We start from the raw sequence: 19,588 nt of genomic DNA on the forward strand, positions 1-19,588 counted from the left end.
GGGAAGAGAGCGAGCGACTGGGGGGGAAGAGAGCGAGCGACTGGGGGGGAAGAGAGCGAGCGACTGGGGGGGAAGAGAGCGAGCGACTGGGGGGGAAGAGAGCGAGCGACTGGGGGGGAAGAGAGCGAGCGACTGGGGGGGAAGAGACGCGAGCGACTGGGGGGGAAGAGAGCGAGCGACTGGGGGGAAGAGAGCGAGCGACTGGGGGGAAGAGAGCGAGCGACTGGGGGGGAAGAGAGCGAGCGACTGGGGGGAAGAGAGAGAGCGACTGGGGGGAAGAGAGAGAGCGACTGGGGGGAGAGAGAGAGCGACTGGGGGGAAGAGAGAGAGCGACTGGGGGGGAAGAGAGAGAGCGACTGGGGGGGAAGAGAGCGAGCGACTGGGGGGGAAGAGAGCGAGCGACTGGGGGGGAAGAGAGCGAGCGACTGGGGGGGAAGAGAGCGAGCGACTGGGGGGGAAGAGAGCGAGCGACTGGGGGGAAGAGAGCGAGCGACTGGGGGGGAAGAGAGCGAGCGACTGGGGGGGAAGAGAGCGAGCGACTGGGGGGAAGAGACGCGACTGGGGGAGAGAGCGAGCGACTGGGGGGAAGAGAGCGAGCGACTGGGGGGGAAGAGAGCGAGCGACTGGGGGGAAGAGAGCGAGCGACTGGGGGGGAAGAGAGCGAGCGACTGGGGGGAAGAGAGCGAGCGACTGGGGGGGAAGAGAGCGAGCGACTGGGGGGGAAGAGAGCGAGCGACTGGGGGGGAAGAGAGCGAGCGACTGGGGGGAAGAGAGCGAGCGACTGGGGGGAAGAGAGCGAGCGACTGGGGGGAAGAGAGAGAGCGACTGGGGGGAAGAGAGAGAGCGACTGGGGGGAAGAGAGAGAGCGACTGGGGGGAAGAGAGAGAGCGACTGGGGGGAAGAGAGAGAGCGACTGGGGGGAAGAGAGAGAGCGACTGGGGGGAAGAGAGAGAGCGACTGGGGGGAAGAGAGAGAGAGCGACTGGGGGGAAGAGAGAGAGCGACTGGGGGGAAGAGAGAGAGCGACTGGGGGGAAGAGAGAGAGCGACTGGGGGGAAGAGAGAGAGCGACTGGGGGGAAGAGAGAGAGCGACTGGGGGGAAGAGAGAGAGCGACTGGGGGGAAGAGAGAGAGCGACTGGGGGAAGAGAGAGAGCGACTGGGGGGAAGAGAGAGAGCGACTGGGGGGAAGAGAGAGAGCGACTGGGGGGAAGAGAGAGAGCGACTGGGGGAAGAGAGAGAGCGACTGGGGGGAAGAGAGAGAGCGACTGGGGGAAGAGAGAGAGCGACTGGGGGGAAGAGAGAGAGCGACTGGGGGGAAGAGAGAGAGCGACTGGGGGGAAGAGAGAGAGCGACTGGGGGGAAGAGAGAGAGCGACTGGGGGGAAGAGAGCGAGCGACTGGGGGGGAAGAGAGCGAGCGACTGGGGGGGAAGAGAGCGAGCGACTGGGGGGGAAGAGAGCGAGCGACTGGGGGGAAGAGAGCGAGCGACTGGGGGGAAGAGAGCGAGCGACTGGGGGGGGAAGAGAGCGAGCGACTGGGGGGGAAGAGAGAGCGAGCGACTGGGGGGGAAGAGAGCGAGCGACTGGGGGGGAAGAGAGCGAGCGACTGGGGGGAAGAGAGCGAGCGACTGGGGGGAAGAGAGCGAGCGACTGGGGGGGAAGAGAGCGAGCGACTGGGGGGGAAGAGAGCGAGCGACTGGGGGGAAGAGAGCGAGCGACTGGGGGGGAAGAGAGCGAGCGACTGGGGGGGAAGAGAGCGAGCGACTGGGGGGGAAGAGAGCGAGCGACTGGGGGGAAGAGAGCGAGCGACTGGGGGGGAAGAGAGCGAGCGACTGGGGGGGAAGAGAGCGAGCGACTGGGGGGAAGAGAGCGAGCGACTGGGGGGAAGAGAGCGAGCGACTGGGGGGAAGAGAGCGAGCGACTGGGGGGGAAGAGAGAGAGCGACTGGGGGGAAGAGAGAGAGCGACTGGGGGAAGAGAGAGAGCGACTGGGGGGAAGAGAGAGAGCGACTGGGGGGAAGAGAGAGAGCGACTGGGGGGAAGAGAGAGAGCGACTGGGGGACTGGGGGGAAGAGAGAGAGCGACTGGGGGGAAGAGAGAGAGCGACTTGGGGGGAAGAGAGAGAGCGACTGGGGGGAAGAGAGAGAGCGACTGGGGGGAAGAGAGAGAGCGACTGGGGGGAAGAGAGAGAGCGACTGGGGGGAAGAGAGAGAGCGACTGGGGGGAAGAGAGAGAGCGACTGGGGGGAAGAGAGAGAGCGACTGGGGGGAAGAGAGAGAGCGACTGGGGGGAAGAGAGAGAGCGACTGGGGGGAAGAGAGAGAGCGACTGGGGGGAAGAGAGAGAGCGACTGGGGGGAAGAGAGAGAGCGACTGGGGGGAAGAGAGAGAGCGACTGGGGGGAAGAGAGAGAGCGACTGGGGGAAGAGAGAGAGCGACTGGGGGGAAGAGAGAGAGCGACTGGGGGAAGAGAGAGAGCGACTGGGGGAAGAGAGAGAGCGACTGGGGGGAAGAGAGAGAGCGACTGGGGGGAAGAGAGAGAGCGACTGGGGGGAAGAGAGAGAGAGCGACTGGGGGGAAGAGAGAGAGCGACTGGGGGGAAGAGAGAGAGCGACTGGGGGGAAGAGAGAGAGCGACTGGGGGGAAGAGAGAGAGCGACTGGGGGAAGAGAGAGAGCGACTGGGGGGAAGAGAGAGAGCGACTGGGGGGAAGAGAGAGAGCGACTGGGGGGAAGAGAGAGAGCGACTGGGGGGAAGAGAGAGAGCGACTGGGGGGAAGAGAGAGAGCGACTGGGGGGAAGAGAGAGAGCGACTGGGGGGAAGAGAGAGAGCGACTGGGGGGAAGAGAGAGAGCGACTGGGGGGAAGAGAGAGAGCGACTGGGGGGAAGAGAGAGAGCGACTGGGGGGAAGAGAGAGAGCGACTGGGGGGAAGAGAGAGAGCGACTGGGGGAAGAGAGAGGGCGACTGGGGGAAGAGAGAGGGCGACTGGGGGAAGAGAGAGAGGGCGACTGGGGGGAAGAGAGAGGGCGACTGGGGGGAAGAGAGAGGGCGACTGGGGGGAAGAGAGAGTGCGACTGGGGGGAAGAGAGAGTGCGACTGGGGGAAGAGAGAGAGCGACTGGGGGAAGAGAGAGAGCGACTGGGGAAGAGAGAGAGCGACTGGGGGAAGAGAGAGAGAGCGACTGGGGGGAGAGAGCGACTGGGGGGAAGAGAGAGCGACTGGGGGGAAGAGAGAGCGACTGGGGGGGGAAGAGAGAGAGAGCGACTGGGGAGGGAAGAGAGAGAGCGACGGGGGGGAGGGGGGAGCGACCTGGGGGGAGGGGGGTAAGGGGTAATGCGGGGAGGGGGGAGGGGGGGAAGGGGGAAGGGGGGAGCCAGCAGACCCTCTCCCCTCTGCCAGTGTTGAGAGTTGCGCTGCCGGCGACGGTTGGAGAAGGCTAGGCCCCAGGGCACCCGCACTGAGATGGCCCAGCCTAGCGCGAGCACCCCGGTCAGCCCGAGCTCCGGAGCCGCCTTTCAGCCGCAGGCCACAAAGCACCCGAGGCCAGCGCCGGCAACGGCTCCACGGTGCTCCGTGCCGCCCCACGCACTGACATGGCCCAGCCGAGCGCAGCGCCCCGTCAGCCCGAGCCCCGCCCCCCCGAGCCCCGCCCCCCCTCTCCAGGCCGGGCCTGAGGCGGCTTGAGCTGGCCGATTGCGACTGGCCAGGCCCGGTTGCTGGGGTAACCCTCCTCCCCTCTCCGCCCTCCCGATCTCCGGGACCGGGCCTGGGCCTGAGCGGCTTGAGACGGCCGATTGCGGCTGGCCGAGCCCGGTTGCCGAGGTAACCCTCTCCGCTCCCCCTTCCCGCTACCCCCTCCCCCTCCCGAGCCCCGCCCCCCTGCTAACCTGCTCGCTTCCCTCTGCCCGTGCTCTGTGGGCCCTGTGTGGAGGTGCGCGTGCGCCGTGCAGCGCGAATCAAGCGCGAGCAGCTTGTAGTGAGCCCAGCTGTGTGCCCAGCCAGCCTTTACCAAGATGGCTGGCCGCTGGTTCGGAATCGGGCCCAGCGGGACGGCCGGTGCGTAGCTCGGGCGTGGCTGGCAAGGAGAGGCCCCGGCTTCAAGGCCTGAGGCCTGCAGGCAGCAGACCTGGAGAAATCAAACAGATAATGGACTCATTTATTACACACAAAGTATATAAATGAGTTAGTTGGGCTCCTAAGTACCAAATTTGTGGTGGATAAAATGCCCTCCACACACAGACAAACTGGGGGAAAAAAATCAAGGGAGGAATCAAGATGGCGGCAGCTCAGCTTGGGTCAGAATGATTAGGCCCGCCCACACACGCAATGTGATGCACCGATTGGTCAACCATCAGGTCACTGAACTGTAGGATTGGTCAATCGTCACATCACTCAACTCTAGGATGGCCCGCCCGCACACGCGATGAACCCGCCCCCGTGACGCAGATATTGGTCGACCGTCGGGTCGCTCGACTGTACGATTGGTCGACCTTCACGTCACTCGATGCTAATGAGCAGATAATGAGCGGAATTTTGAATAATGAGCGGATAATGAGCGGAATTTTGAACGTTTTTTGGATACCGTGGGCACAATTTTTGTCCGACCGAAAAGTAAATACGCTTATGACCGTTCCGGAATCGTAAGCTTTCTTTTGATGTAACGCACGCGTAGGTACGCTCTATAACTTGAGAGTGTATAGCCGGACAGACAGACGGAAGGACAGACAGAAGTACCGCTTTTATAGATAAGAGAAGATAGATACGTGAGGAGCTTTGAGACAGGATATATTCTTCCGATCCATAATGCTCTTGTTCAATATGCAAGATGGTACAAGCATGGCATAATTGTAGTTGAAGAACAGCCAAATGCTTCTTGTTTTTTTCTTAAATTCAGAAAAGCTGAACGTTGCTTTTCTTTCTTCACTTTAGATTATGTAATATTTTAACAGGCTTCTAGAAATGGAGTGCTATGTTATAGTGGCTAAATTGTGGCTTCGCCATAAATCTTGTAAACAAATTTGTCAAATACTTGTAAGGACGGGTTTTAAGATTAAATTAAGAAACTATGGTGAAGTCATTTCCATTTCCCACGTTATTGGAGTCTCGAGAGATGACTGAAGCTGCTTTTATTCTATGTGGGACTTGCGCTAGCACAGCTGATTCTTGGAGTATGGGTTCTGCGCAGCCGGCTATAACTGAGATATAAACCTGCTGGATTGGCAAAGGCATTGTGGTGGAAATACGTGTCTTCTTGATTGTTGGCCTCAGTGAATCCTAGCAGATTTACTCTTGGGTTGCAATCAGTTGAGCAGGATTCATGTGTCAGGGCAGCAATGGTGCTAGCACAGGTCTTGTACAGCATAAAAGCAGTTTCAGGTCTACACTGATGAAAGGCCAATTGGCCGAACTAGCTCATCTCTTCATAAAACCCAATGGTGCCCCGAGCACTGCATCAATCACAAACAGTAACCTGTCTTTCCTCTTTGGAAATGCTGTGCATTGGAAACTGTGTCAGCCAGTGGCTCAGTTGGTAGCGCCCTCGCCTCTCAGTCAGAAGGTTGTGGGTTCAGAGTCCCACTCCAGGGACTTGAGCACAAAAATCCAGGCGGACACTCCAGTACTGAGTGCTGCACTGTTGGAGGTACTGTCTTTAGGATGAGACATTAAACTGAGGCCCTGTCTGCTCTCTCTTTTACATCCACCTGCTCTCTCAGGTGGATGTAAAAGAGCCAATGGCACTATTTTGAAGAAGAGCAGGGGAGTTATTCCCCGGTGTCCTGGCCAATATTTATCCCTCAATCAACATCACTAAAATAGATGAAAATAAAACAGAAAATGCTGGAAAAACTCAGCAGGCCAGGCAACATCCGTGGAGAGAAAATAGAGTCAACATTTCGGGTAAAACCCTTTGTCAAGACTGAAGAAGCACGGGAAATGAAATAGATTAAAAGGCCAGTATGGGGGCTGGGAGAGAACAAAAAAGAGAAGTGAAGAGACATTAAGAGGTATTCAAAACGAGACGAGATGGTGATAGGAGTAGTGGAGACAAAAGACAGCTCTAGATTAGGTGTGAAATGCGCGGGCAGAATGGGAGACAGCTGTCATGTAGGAGAGAGAAAAAAAAGAAAGGTGGAGGTGTGGATAAAAAATATAATTAAAAATGTAATAGGGGCTGAGGTTATGATCTGAAATTGTTGAACTCGATATTGAGTCCGGAAGGCTGTAAAGTGCCTAATCGGAAGATGAGGTGCTGTTCCTCGAGCTTACGCTGAGCTTCCGTTGAACAATGCAAGAGCCCGAGTACAGTGAGGTCCGAGTGGGAATGGGGCGGTGAATTAAAATGACAGGCGACCGGAAGCTCGGGGTCATCCTTACGGACTGAACGGAGGTGTTCCGCAAAGCGGTCACCCAATCTGCGTTTGGTCTACCCAATGTAGAGGGGATCTGGTCATTCTCACATTGCTGTTTGTGGGAGCTTGCTGTGCGCAAATTTGCTGCCGCGTTTCCTACATGACAACAGTGACTACACTCCAAAAAGTACTGCATTGGCTGTAAAGTGCTTTGGGGCATACGGTGGTCGTGAACGGCGTGATAGAAATGCGAGTCTTTCTTTTAATTTTCTATTTTTTTATTTCAGATTCCCAGCATCTGCAATTTTTTTTTCACCCCCAAGCTTGACCCCTTTCAAACAAAAATAATGATTTCTCTCTTCAACTAATGGCATCCTCTGCAATAGACTGTAGTGGGGCACCATGAAAACGCCACCTGCCTGTCTTGTTGCCTCTGTGCTGTAACCAGATGGATCAGAAAGCCCCGCCCCGTGCGCGTTCCCATTGGCCAGCCTGGCCGACCACTCAGCGGCGCCGGCGCCCGCTCTCACCAATCCTGTGCCTCCGACTGACGTTGATTGACAGGGGGGGAAGCCGAGCCCCGCCTCCACGCCCCGCTCCCCCCTAGCCCCGCCCACCTCTGGCCCGCCGCGCCGGCTCCGCCCACGGGAGGCAATCCCTCGGTTCCGATTGGCTCGGTCGCGACGCCCCGCCCCCCTCCCCGCGGCTCCTGTCACTCACACCTGCGCCGCGTGACGTCGGCCGTTCGTCAAGTTGGGTTGAGTCGCGGCTTGTACATTTTAAAACACTCAAAGAAAGCCGAGGGCTGGTGTGCGCGCCTCCACCTATAAAACCCACCTTTAGAAAAACCCGACACGTCGTGAGACAAAAGAAACCGGCTTCTCTAACGCAAATTATTTAGATGTGAAAAAAAAACCTTACGTGAGAGAAAATAAAAAGCATTTGTTCTTGGGATTACCTTCGGTTCAGGTAGGCCGCTTCGACGGAGTGAATCGGACCTTTTTTGCCCGATTGCTTTGATTATTTTCTGTTATGTTTAACATCTCTCTCTCTCTCTGGACCGGGGATAGCGAGCTCGCGCTTCAGCCCGCCCGCGCGCGCGCGCCCTGCCTCCCCTTTCCACGCCTCCCATTGGCTATTGCTGGAGGGGGGGGGCGGGGGCTGGTCTCCGGCTGCCGGTTGGCTGCCTCCAGCTGTCAATCAGCCGGTGCTGGTCAGGGTGCGCGCGCCCGCCCCGCCGCCCCTTTCCCCGCCTCCCATTGGCTACTGCTGGAGGGGGGGGGCGGGGGCTGGTCTCCGGCTGCCGGTTGGCTGCCACCAGCTGTCAATCAGCCGGTGCTGGTCAGGGTGCGCGCGTGCGCGCTCGCCCTCTGTCTTCCCTTCCTGGGTCTGGCTGGAGTTGGCGAGCTTTGCTCCTGTTTGTCTGCTATCGTTGACCGGGTAGGTAGGTAGGTCGATCGATCGATGGATGTTGCAGAGTTGAGAGGGATGGGATGGGTGTCTTGCTATTCACATCATGCCCTCTTGTGTGTCCGCCTGATTTTGTAATGCTGCAAAATTTATATTGGCGGAAAATAATTGCCTGCTTTTTAAAAAAAATCTAAAGTGCAACAAACCCATTTTATTTTGCGTGTCAGAATCAGTGCCTCTGTTGTGATGACTGAACACCTCCTGTGGGACCGAAATGTACGACGTTTGATATTTTTCAATTCAAGTTCTCTGTAGACCAATAGTTCAAAATGCGCCCTCTTGTAATGTCTTTGCATTTTCCCCTCCCCTGCATAAAACATAATGGTGTGTACTTAACTGACATGCTTGGTTTACCGAGTGCAGTGGAATTAGATTTTTTTTAAGATGGTGCATGTGGAATACCAAAATCTCAAGTTCGGAATGGAATCGTGCTCCAAATCATTGGACGGGCACAGGCATTTAGTAAAGAAGTAACAGGTATGCAAATCGAGGCCATAACACAAGAATCGGATATCTTTTGTCTTGTTGCTTAATGAAAGCTACCTAAGCCAGTGTCATTTGTTTACTGTATGCCAACTTCATCTCTTTTGTGTTGCCTCCTCTGATGGTTACTGCGCGTCTTTGAAAATCTGTGCTGAGACAGTTAAAATTTGCAAAAAGGCTGAACTCATGTATAACCAAATCTGATTTGAAAATGTTAGCTTTTTGATAGATTTTGGAATTACAGTAAGTAGAAGATACACACTGCATGTCACCGTTTTATGTCAGTATAAGTCCACACAAGTTAAAGTTCCTCAATCTTCATATTTAAAGATTGGATACGCAACAGTTGCTGCCAGTTTCTATAACAGTAAACTCCTGTTAACTTATTTTGCTTTGGTTTATTTAAAATAGAATACTGTAAAATCATATTCATAAATAGTGTATCAATTTTATCACGATCTGTGGGATTTGGTGACCTTATCTAAGGTCTGACTAATGTCATTAGGATTTCAGTAAAGCATAACTATGCATGTGTGAAATTTTTGTACAATTTCCATTTGAATTGTCACAAAACAGCCACCAGTACAATTCTATATTTTGACCTTTCAATTGTGAGTTGTGATTTGGAATGAGCATTTTGAAATTCATAGTATTGGGGTGGGTATGGGACATGTTGGTTGCAGGTCTCCCTGGTTGTGGGAGCAATTTGAGATGGGAAGTTAGGAGGAGCGCACAAGAAGGTTATTGGTACATTTAAGCATATTTGCTTAAGTGCAGTTTCTCCTGAAGTACATTGCTACCAATATGCTAAGTATGCCTCTGGATAACACCGTTCACAAAGTGTTAATGGACAGTTGTAACATGGTATGTGGAGTGTCTTCTGTATCGAGATCATTCAGTTAAATTTAGACCCATTTTAACATCAGCCCGGCTGGAGAGGTATTGGGGTACAGATGGGCAAAGGAGGCATTCTGAACTTCTTCATGGGAAAAGAAAAGATCCATTTTGAAGCTGTCTGCGTTCTTCTGGTTTTTAAACTGTAGATGTAGCATGCGTGTTTATGTGATGTGCTTTGGCGAACAGTGAAAGGAAAGGGGAGAAAGACAATATTTTTTAAGATTGGGAAATGGATAATCAGATGTCGGTATTCTTCACGTGGAGAAAGTGATTTTGTTTCTATTCACTGTACCACATTCAGTACCCATGCAACAAGGGAGGCTGTTAATTTAATATGAAGCTTAATATATTGTGCATCAATCTATTTTCAGTTTCCTCTCAAATCTTGCAATAGCGCAATGAAACATATTCTTAATTGTATTGGAGGATTCTCATTATCATGATTATTTGAAAGCAAGGCATTTGTCATAAGCATTTGAATGCTTTTTTAAATTAAAATTATATTTCATACTGGCTTAATGCTTTGGATGAAATGCATAATTTGTGCAAAGTGGTTTAGATTATTACAACCTTCTCTTCATTATTGGTTTGCCTGACTAAATGTTTAGATCACTAATACCCAACAACAAATGTGTTTGGTTGACATAATAACTTGAGTGGGCAAGTCTTGAGTGAATTATTCCATCGCCTATGTATATTTCATAAATGTATTGATATCTGGGGTTTTTCAAATATTAAAACATTTTTTTGTATAAATGAAGAATACAAAATTTATTGAAATTATAAAGCTGTACTATGATGGTACGAGAATGCAAATCTCAGCAACCAAGCAATCAGTAAAATTTTATTGTAGTGTAGGATTAATGAGGAAATACATTCCTATTATTTCAATGGCACTGTAAATTCATTCCAGTAATTGTTTTATACCTTGGTTATGCTCGGTTGTATTTGGAGTTTCTTCCTCCTGTTGGTGAAGCCATCCCATTTATCAAATGAGGGAGTTTAAAAACATGGCTGTGGTAAAATAAAGTGTTATTGTCTAATTTTTTTCACCTCTTCCTGTTGCGGTTTCACAGAACTTTTGGACATGTTTCTCTTTACAGGTCTGAAAACAGGTTTATAGGATGTGGAAAGAAAGAAATCTCTTGCGTTGTGCAGGGATAGGTTGCTGTTAAAATCTGTGCATGTTGGCACCTGTGCATTAAATTCTTTTGTTGTTCTTTGAATGTGGGTGACACTGATGGAGCAATAACTATTGCCTGGTCACTAGGTGCCCTGATGACCTTGAGTCTAGCACGTGGAACTGGAGTCGCGCGTAGCTCAGACCAGGTAGGGGGTGACCGGTTCCCTTCCCCGAAGGAGGTTAGTGAGCTAGGTTGCTGGTGCGAGCACACAAATTACTAGATTTTTTTTTTGCTACAGTAGGATTTAAACTCGTGACCCCTGGGTTGCTAGCCCAGCATCATAACTACCAGGCTACCGTACCCTACATTCAATTCTCTCCCAGATCTACGCATGTTCCAGGTAAGTTGTGTGAAGTACCGGGAGAGCTTGCTGCAAGGTAGGCTGAGGCAAGGTGGCCCCCGTTAGTAGCTCCCCCTAGCCCTGTGATGCTTTTAGTACCTATTTATGCTTTTGAATAGATAACAAACTGGTGGTGAGACCATGCTGTTGTGCTATTTGCAGTTTTGTAAATGCCTTGAACAGCCAAGTTACTGTAAAATCAAAACTAATCACTTGAGCATCGTGATTTGTGAAGTTCTCTTCTCCCTCCCCAGCCATATCCTTGTTCTGTATTAGGTAGACATTATTTAGATTGTTCTGTTTTTTATTTTATTTCCACTAGCAAAACTTTATGGAATGAGCCCCCAATCTAACATGCAGTATGCTTCCTATACTTTTCTAAAAGTTCCAAAATGTGTTTAAAGAAAGAAGTTAAATTATGTAGTGCCTTTCATGTCCTCGGGGAAGAGCTTTACAGCCAATTATTTTGGGGTGTAGTCACTGTTGTACGTTGGTAACTGTGGCAGCTAATTTGTGCATAGCGCAAACAGCAATGAGATCAAATAACCAGTCATTCTGTTTAACACCGGGAGAACGCCCCTACTCCTCTCGGAATAGTGCCATGAGATCTTTTACTCTCTTTTGAACAGGCAGATGGGGTCTCGGTTTAATGTCTTCTGAAAAGTGGGGGTGGGGCAGATATTGGGGAAAAAACCCACTAATTTTCTCAGCTAAATTTCTAGGCTGTCTTCTGTGGAATCTGCTTGCGATCAACAACTATTTGAATGGTAGAATTTGAGAATCCATAAATTCTGTGAAATATTACTTTTTTTTTGTTAACCTCAATCCACTGTGGATGAACGACTGCAGATTCTCAGTAACTACACAAGTGTGTGTGTTTTTTTTTCTCTCTCCCCTTTCCACTGTGTCCTTTAACTAGTTTATCCAGTTACACCCAGGGTGAACTGAAGCCCTCATTATTTTAATTATTTTTCTCTTGACACAACAGAGATGCCACTCCTGTGGTACTGCTGAGGTGACTTAACCTTTGGCCTTGTACTTTCTGTTAAATCAAGATCTGTGTATAACTGTATATTAGAGTACAGGAAACTTTCTGGTATCCGGCACCGACGGGACCGAGCTGGTGCCGTTAGATCAAAACTGCCATAGAAACCAGCGCTAATGTTAAAACATACGGAGCTCAGAGCTCCGTGTGAAGCAACAAACCCTGTTGCTTAGCAACAGCTTCAAAACAGTCGGCGCAGCTTGCAAGCGTCTAGCTGAAGCTGTTGCTTAGCTACAGAGACGCTTGCAGAGCCAGGACTGGAGAAAAGAAGCAACGAAAAGAAAAAAAATGATCTGAACCGACTCCTGAATTTTGCCAGTAGATAGAGCTTTCCGGACATTTAACCTCCGGATAAACGAAAGTTTCCTGTAATACCAAACCGCAGTAACTTGATGGATTAAAGTTGCCTATGTTTTTGCACATAATTTTTCTGTACGATGTTAATAAAAATAGTTTTTAATATGCTTCAAGATTTAGGAGTTGCACGCTATATTACGAGACGTGGACTGCGTTGCCAATACATTTTTCTTGTTGGTGAGAATTCATTAGCAGTACTTAAACTATCACTAGCTGAAATGATGAAGTACTGGACCCGGCTATTACGGAACTGCCTCTTCTCAGTGGCACTGCCTTCCCTGGTTCCATTCCTAACTGTTCTAGAGTAGCCAACACACCAGCTGAAATGGCCTCTCCTTCAGTGCTCACACAGCCACCTCCAGTGTGCCCGTAGGTTCTTCTGTTCCTCATCTAATTACTGGCTCTCGGCATTTACCCGTAAGAATGGAGTTGACTTCTGTATACGTCGACGAAACCCAGTTTTATCTCTGCCACCACCCACTGCACTCCATGACTGCCTGTTTGGCATCAAATTGGGGATGACCTGGAACTTTCTGCAGCTCGACATTGCCAAGATCAAAGCCATCCTATTTAGTTCTTTCCAGTAACTTCACCTTTTTGCCACCAAATTCTTCCCGCTTCCCATTTCGACGGAAACCAATAGACCGCGACTTCGTTGATTTGACCCTGAACTTTGCTTCAAACATCCGATCCAATCTATCATCTGTTTCCACCATTATGACTGCCATTTGTGAAAAATTGCTCTGATTGTTGTGCAAGAAAATTGTAAACCTGTTCCTTTTGAATGTATTTACGATATCCTGTCCACAGCCGCCAGAGCAGTTCTCCCCCCGCCCCCACCCCATTAAGTTTTATTTCTGTCAGATCCTCCATTTGCTAGTTTACATAATAGTACATATTTTGAAGAACAATGATATAACAAGAAGGAAGTGCTGGAGTTGCCAGGGATTGTATTGTCAGGAGTACCATACAAATTTTGTCGTAACATTGCTGTTAAACTTGCATGATGACTGTTGTGTGCCAATTACAGTGTTAACAGCAAAAAAATATTTAAAACACAAGTCAGTTTTTAAAATTCTAATCAAATGGTATTCCAGTTATTCAGACCCATCCAAGTATAACGTTCTTCTGATAATGCATATTGTTGTTTTACCCCTTGGCTCTATCTACTGTGAACTCTGCTAACCATCTCTCGTTCTTTTGAATACTAGTTCACAGAAATCACAGAAATCACAGAAACCCCACAATGCAAGATAGAGGCCATTTCGGCCCATCGAGCCTGCACCGACACATATCCCACCCGATCCCCGTAACCCCACGTATTTAATCCCCCTAACACTAAGGGTCAATTTATCATAGTCAATCAACCTAACCCGCACATCTTTGGACTGTGGGAGGAAACCAGAGCACCCGGAGGAAACCCACGCAAACACGGGGAGAATGTGCAAACTCCACACAGACAGTCGCCCGAGGCCGGATTCGAACCCGGGTCCCTGGCGCTGTGAGGCAACAGTGCTAACCACTATGCCACCGTGCTGCCGTAGTTATTTACAAACAGATTAAGTGAGATGATGGGGAAATAAATGCTGTATTGTATTAAGCAGGTTTTTACATGCAATGTTCTCTTTGGGCAGAGTTCAACATGATTTTACCTGCTTTTAAGTCAATGTGTGGAGACGGCATACTTTTTTAAGAACCTCAAAGCATCCAATCCACTCAAGCATGCAGAATCTTCCAACCTACTTGAGTTTTTTTTTTAAATTTTGCATGTAGCTATTTTGACTTCAGGGGCTGGAATGTTTTCTGCTTGGCGTTGCAAAGGATTAAATCAGAGATACAACAGCACTTATGCATGTTGAAAATTATCTTTGATTTAAAACTTCCCTTGTGTTCTGGAGCAAAAATAAATGAAATCTCGGGTTGTATTTCTCGGCTGGTGTGTCACTATTATACTGTACAGACACAGTCCATTTATTAATATGCTTCAGAGGTTAGAGGATACATTTGATGCACATCACGTGTACAAATATAGAACTTGAGAGGCTGCTACTGAAATATCAAGTATCTAACAATAGTGGCACTTCATTTTTTTTAAATGCCTGTATGGTGTTTTAGTTATGTGTGGGAGACCTGCTGGCACTCGTCAAATAATCATTAATTCGTTCTATAAACTACAGTATAAAATGTAGGCTGGACAGGATAGATGCAGAGAGGACGTTTCCCCTCGTGGGGGAATCTAGAACTAGGCATAATTTCAGAATAAAAGGCACCCATTTAAATTGGAAATGAGGAGGAATTTCCTCGGAGGGTCGTGAATCTTTGGAATTCTCTGTGGAGGCTGGGTCATTGAATATATTTAAGGTGGAGATAGACAGATTTTTGAATGGTAAGGGAGTCAAGGGTTATGGGCAGCGGGCAAGGAAATGGAGCTGAGGCCAAGATCAGATCAGCCATGATCTTACTGAATGGCAGAGCAGGCTCGAGGGGCCAAATGACCTACTCCTGCTCCTACATCTTATGTTCTTATGTAATGCGGGTGGCATTTATAAAATTAAACTTTGCCGCATAATCAGGTGACGCACAAATGAAAATAGCAATAGTAATATTTCTCCCCACCATGCTCTGTAACACTAGTGAAATGGGTCTAAAAGTCTTCCTGAGTGATTTCAGCTATGTTCAGGGGCAGAGGCAACATCAATTGAGGAATGAAAAGCATACTTGATAAATGAACACTTGCATTTAATTAAAAACTGTTTATATCCTTCTGCACAACTTATAAATAGTTTTAACAATCAATCAAACTTCATTTTAGATTTTTAGCAGGTGCTGGAGTGAGCTGCGTAAGTGGTTGGAAGTGCAACATTCAACTAGAATGTTGCAAATGAGTTTACGTGCCACTCAAAATTGGTTTACCTCAGTTGGCTGAGTCTTTTCACAACAGAAGAAACTAGTAGAAAGATTGACCGTGATTGTGTGCAGTGCTACTGTGATGTTCGACATGGTAGTGTGTAAATTGACATGGCTTGATATTCTATCTCTCCCAAATTTCTAGAAAATTCTATGTAAAACAAAATATAGTACAACAGGAAACTCTCCCTTTACCGGCACCCAAACAACCGGAAATCTCGGTTAACCGGCAAAATTCAGGAGTAGGTTCAGTTAAGTTTTACTTCATATTAGTGGCCATTCCTGGATCTGTGGCCGTGTAATCGGGGTTCCTGCACTTGTTGTAAGCAACAGGGACGCTTGGTCTGTGGCCGGGGTTCCTGCAGCTGTTGCTAAGCAACAGGGAAGCCTGGATTTGTTGCTGCGTACGGAGCTCTCGTACCTTTTAACTATACCTCCTCTGTAATCCGGACTTTTTGATAAACCGGCACCACGCCGGTCCCGTCGGTGCCGGATTAAAAAAGGAGTTTCCTAAACATAGTTTAATTTGGAAGTGTAAAATCTATGCCTATTATAAGGTTGGCTAAAAAATAACCTAACAATTGCTTCAAGGTATTCCCACATAAGATTAGGAAGTAGATAAAGAAGGTACAAATGAACTGATGCCACGTACATAGAATATGCAGCACAGAAACAGGCCATTTGGCCCAACCAGTCCATGCCGGCGTTTATGCTCCACTTGAGCCTCCTCCCGTCTTTCCTCATCTAAATCTATCAACATAACCCTCTATTCCCTTCTCCCTCATATGCTTATCTAGCCTCCCCTTAAATGCATCTATACTATTCGCTTCAACCACTCGCTGTGGTAGCGAGTTCCACATTCTCACGGTAAAGAAACTTCTGAATTCCCTATTGGATATCTTGGTGACTATCTTATATTGATGGCCTCTACTTCTGCTCTTCCCCACAAGTGGAAACACTCTGTGTGTCTTCTCTATTAAAACATTTCATAATTTTAAAGACCTATTGGGTCATCCCGCAGCCGCCTTTTTTCAAGAGAAAAGAGACCCAGCCTGATCATCCTTTCCTGATAGGGATACTCTCGCATTTCTGCTACCATCCTCGTAAATCTTTTTTGCTCCCTCTCCAGTGCCTCTATATCCTTTTTTATAATATGGTGACCAGAATTGTACGCAGTACTCCCAAGTGTGGTCTAACCAAGGTTCGAGACAAGATTTACGGTTTAGAGGAATTTGTAACGCCTAAAAGGTTCTCATTTGCAGGTAGAGCACAAACCGTACCTAACATTTGTAACAAACTCCATTTTATACGGTGCTTTTCATGTAATGGAATGTTCCAAAGCACTTTACAGGAGGGAGCAGTGGAGACCAAACAGGAAATGAGAGAAAGTTTAGCCAAATGATTGAAGGCATGGTCACTAAGGTATGTTTTTCTGAGGAGGATTTTAAAGAGGGGGAAGGTAGGTTACAAGCCTGAGGTTCAGGAAGAAAATTGTACAAAGATGTGTTGGCCACAGGCTACTCCATGGTGGTGGAGTCGATGATCTCACTGTAAACTAGTCACGAACGGATACAGCTGGGATGTAGTGCTGGAGTAGGACGTGGCCAAGCCATGGAGGGATTTGAAATACAAGATAGGGAGGCAGTGGTCAATAAGGACACGGATAGTGGGTGTGTAACCTTTGTGTGGGCTGTAGAAACTTGCATATGTTGGCTTTGTGTAGCGGGAAGATGAGACTAGTCAGAGCAGCTTGGGAGAAATCAGGTTTTTAGGTAAACAATGCTGGAGGTAGAAGTGAATGGTCTTGCTAATAGACTGTATGTCACATTTGAAGTTTAACTTGGAGTCGTACAGAGGATGAGTTGTGCACTTATGGATTCAATTCTGAGTGAGCATCAGGGAGGGCAAAGGAATCGGCTGATGAGCTGGAACATTTTAAAACACTGATGAATTTCAGAAACCACTTGTGTCTGAACTTGTTCATGGCATGCTTAATTGATGCCAAAAAGTTTTCATAGTTTGATCAATCATACTGTGTTTCTCCAGATTTTTTCTTTTTCATTTAAACTGTTTTCTGTATATAATTAAAAATTATTTTTATTTTCAAATAATGACATCCAGAGATAAAGCAACAGGGCTGGTTTTTTTAAACATGCTTTGTTAAGTCACTACATTGTGTTCCAATATGTTTGCAAGATTGTACATTTGGTAGATGCAGTTCCTTGGCAGAGTTGTAAATGCTTGGGTGGTGTTGAGGGGGCTACAGTGGAAAGGAGGAGTTGTGTGAACCTATAGAAAGTGAGCACAGGTTGTTGCCTACAATTTTCCAGGCTGTTATCCTATGCTGCTTTCTCTAAAGCTTGCAACTCCAAAGGTTGAAAGTGTGTAAACAATAATTTTCAAAACAAATCTGCAGTACATTTAGTAGATTGAGATCCAGATTTAAAGCTGGCTTGAAAAGTTATTACATTGCAAGCCTAGACTTGGATGGATTGTCTCTTCTATTTGCTGTGCCTGTAAAATGATCAATTACAACGTGAACCCATTTCCTGGTGAGCATAAGCCTCAGAACAAAACTAATTGGCAATCTCCTGCAGAGATGGCTACTGTGAAAAGTGCAAAATGTTCAGGTGACGTGGACACCTTTGTTCTGAGATTGTGACTGAGGCACATTGTAATAAGAGTATAAGGATCTTTAACCTGCATCCCACAATGCTGCATCTGACTTTAGACTGCTTGATGATGCCGTGAGGTGCCTGAAAGTAGGAGTAAAGGGTAGCTATTCACAGGGGCAGAAGGTGGGTAGTGGTGTTCCACAAGGATCAGTGTTGGGACCACTGCTGTTCACAATTTACATTAACGATTTAGACTTTGGAATCAAAAACACAATTTCTAAATTTGTGGATGACACCAAATTGGGAGGATAGTCAATACTGAGGAGGACTGTAACAAATTACAGGAGGATATTAATAAACTTGCAGAATGGGCATATAATTGGCAAATGAAGTTCAGCACAGATAAATGTGAGGTATTACATTTTGGTAGGAAGAATAGGGAGGTCACTTATTACTTGGAGGGTGCGAGTCTGGGTGGGGTAGAGGAACAAAGGGATCTCGGAGTACAAATACACAAATCACTAAAAGTTGCAACGCAGGTTAGCAAGGCCATAAAAAAAAGCAAACCAAGCACTAGGGTTTATTTCTAGAGGGATAGAATTGAAAAGTAGGGAAGTTGTGCTAAATCTGTATCGAACCTTGGTTAGACCACACTTGGAGTACTGCGTACAGTTCTGGTCGCCATATTCTAAAAAGGATCTAGAGGCACTGGAGAGGGTGCAGAGAAGATTTACAAGGATGATACCAGAAATGTGAGGGTATACATATCAGGAAAGGATGAACAGGCTGGTTCTCTTGAAAAAAGGCGGCTGAGGGGTGACCTAATAGAGGTCTTTAAAATTATGAAAGGTTTTGATAGAATGGATACAGAGAGAAGGTTTCCACTTGTGGGGAGGAGCATAACTAGAGGCCATCAATATAAGATAGTCACCAAGAAATCCAATAGGGAATTCAGAAGAAACTGCTTTACCCAGAGAGTGGTGAGAATGTGGAACTCGCTACCACAGGCAGTGGTTGAAGTGAATAGTGTAGATGCATTTAAGGGGAAGCTGGACAAACATATGAGGGAGAAGGGGATAGAGGATTATGCTGATAGTTAGATGAGGAAAGACGGGAGGAGGCTTGAGTGGAGCATGGACTGGTTGGGCCGAATGGCCTGCTTCTGTGCCGTATATCCTATGTAATCCTATGAAATGGTTCTGTTTCCCAGTGCGAACATCCCTACTTTGAACAGAAAATTCACCAAAATATAATGGTACCAATGGCAAGAGTATAGGCCAGGATTTTAACATTTTGTATGTGGTGCCCCAATCTGTAGACCCTCGCTGCTGAAATCTCAAGCATGTATGCAACTAGCCAGGATTGAATACTGGAACTGCAGGAGTACACAACTGATAATTGTCTTGACAGATAATTGATTTGAAATAAAATTTAAAAAAATCTTTTAGTTTTGAGATCATTTAAAATGTTCAAAACATGATCTTTGATTCCTGCATTTGATCTCTTTGGCCTACCTGCTTCTGCAGTTATTTCATTTCATTGAAATTTTATTACACAAGGCCATTTGGCTCATCATATCAAGCCTGTACATTTCAATCCCATTTCCCTGCTCTGCTTGTGCTTCATTATTTTTCTTCAAATGCCTAATTCGCTCTTAAATGTTGTAAATAACTACTTGTAATACATTTCATATTTTAATTATTACTCATTCAGTAAAATATTTGTTTCCTCAGTACAGGTAGACTATCCTTTATCCGAACTTCCGAAAACCGAAACCCTCTAAAAACCGAAAGTTTTTTCGTTCAGCGTAAGTCGTGCGCACGACCCCGACCCCCACCCCCGACAAATTTCCCAGTCTTATAAAATACCTTCTGAAAACCGAAACACGGCTGGTCCCGAGGTTTTCGGATAAAGGATAGTCTACCTGTGGTAAACCACTGTTTGT

General features: G+C 47.8%; 2 protein-coding genes across 16 annotated transcripts in view; one reads left to right on the forward strand and one right to left on the reverse strand.

Annotated features, from left to right (window-relative positions):
* LOC147099958 (uncharacterized) overlaps window positions 1-7,452 on the reverse strand; it is a 93,940-nt gene extending 86,488 nt beyond the window's left edge. For all 11 annotated transcript variants that reach the window (XR_015073774.1, XR_015073776.1, XR_015073777.1 and 8 more), the window contains exon 1: window positions 7,304-7,452. The gene's annotated coding sequence lies outside the window, so the exon portion shown is untranslated. The remainder of the gene's footprint in view (window positions 1-7,303) is intronic.
* Window positions 7,080-19,588, forward strand: part of LOC147099959 (D-glucuronyl C5-epimerase-like) — a 138,605-nt gene continuing 126,096 nt past the window's right edge. For 2 of the 5 annotated variants that reach the window (XM_085968489.1, XM_085968492.1), the window contains exon 1: window positions 7,080-7,314. The gene's annotated coding sequence lies outside the window, so the exon portion shown is untranslated. The other 3 variants (XM_085968490.1, XM_085968493.1, XM_085968491.1) reach the window with 3 other exon arrangements.

This window comes from Somniosus microcephalus, chromosome 27 (genome assembly GCF_052327205.1).
Source record: "Somniosus microcephalus isolate GS21.2 chromosome 27, FLI_Smic_1.0, whole genome shotgun sequence".
Lineage (NCBI taxonomy): Eukaryota > Metazoa > Chordata > Chondrichthyes > Squaliformes > Somniosidae > Somniosus > Somniosus microcephalus.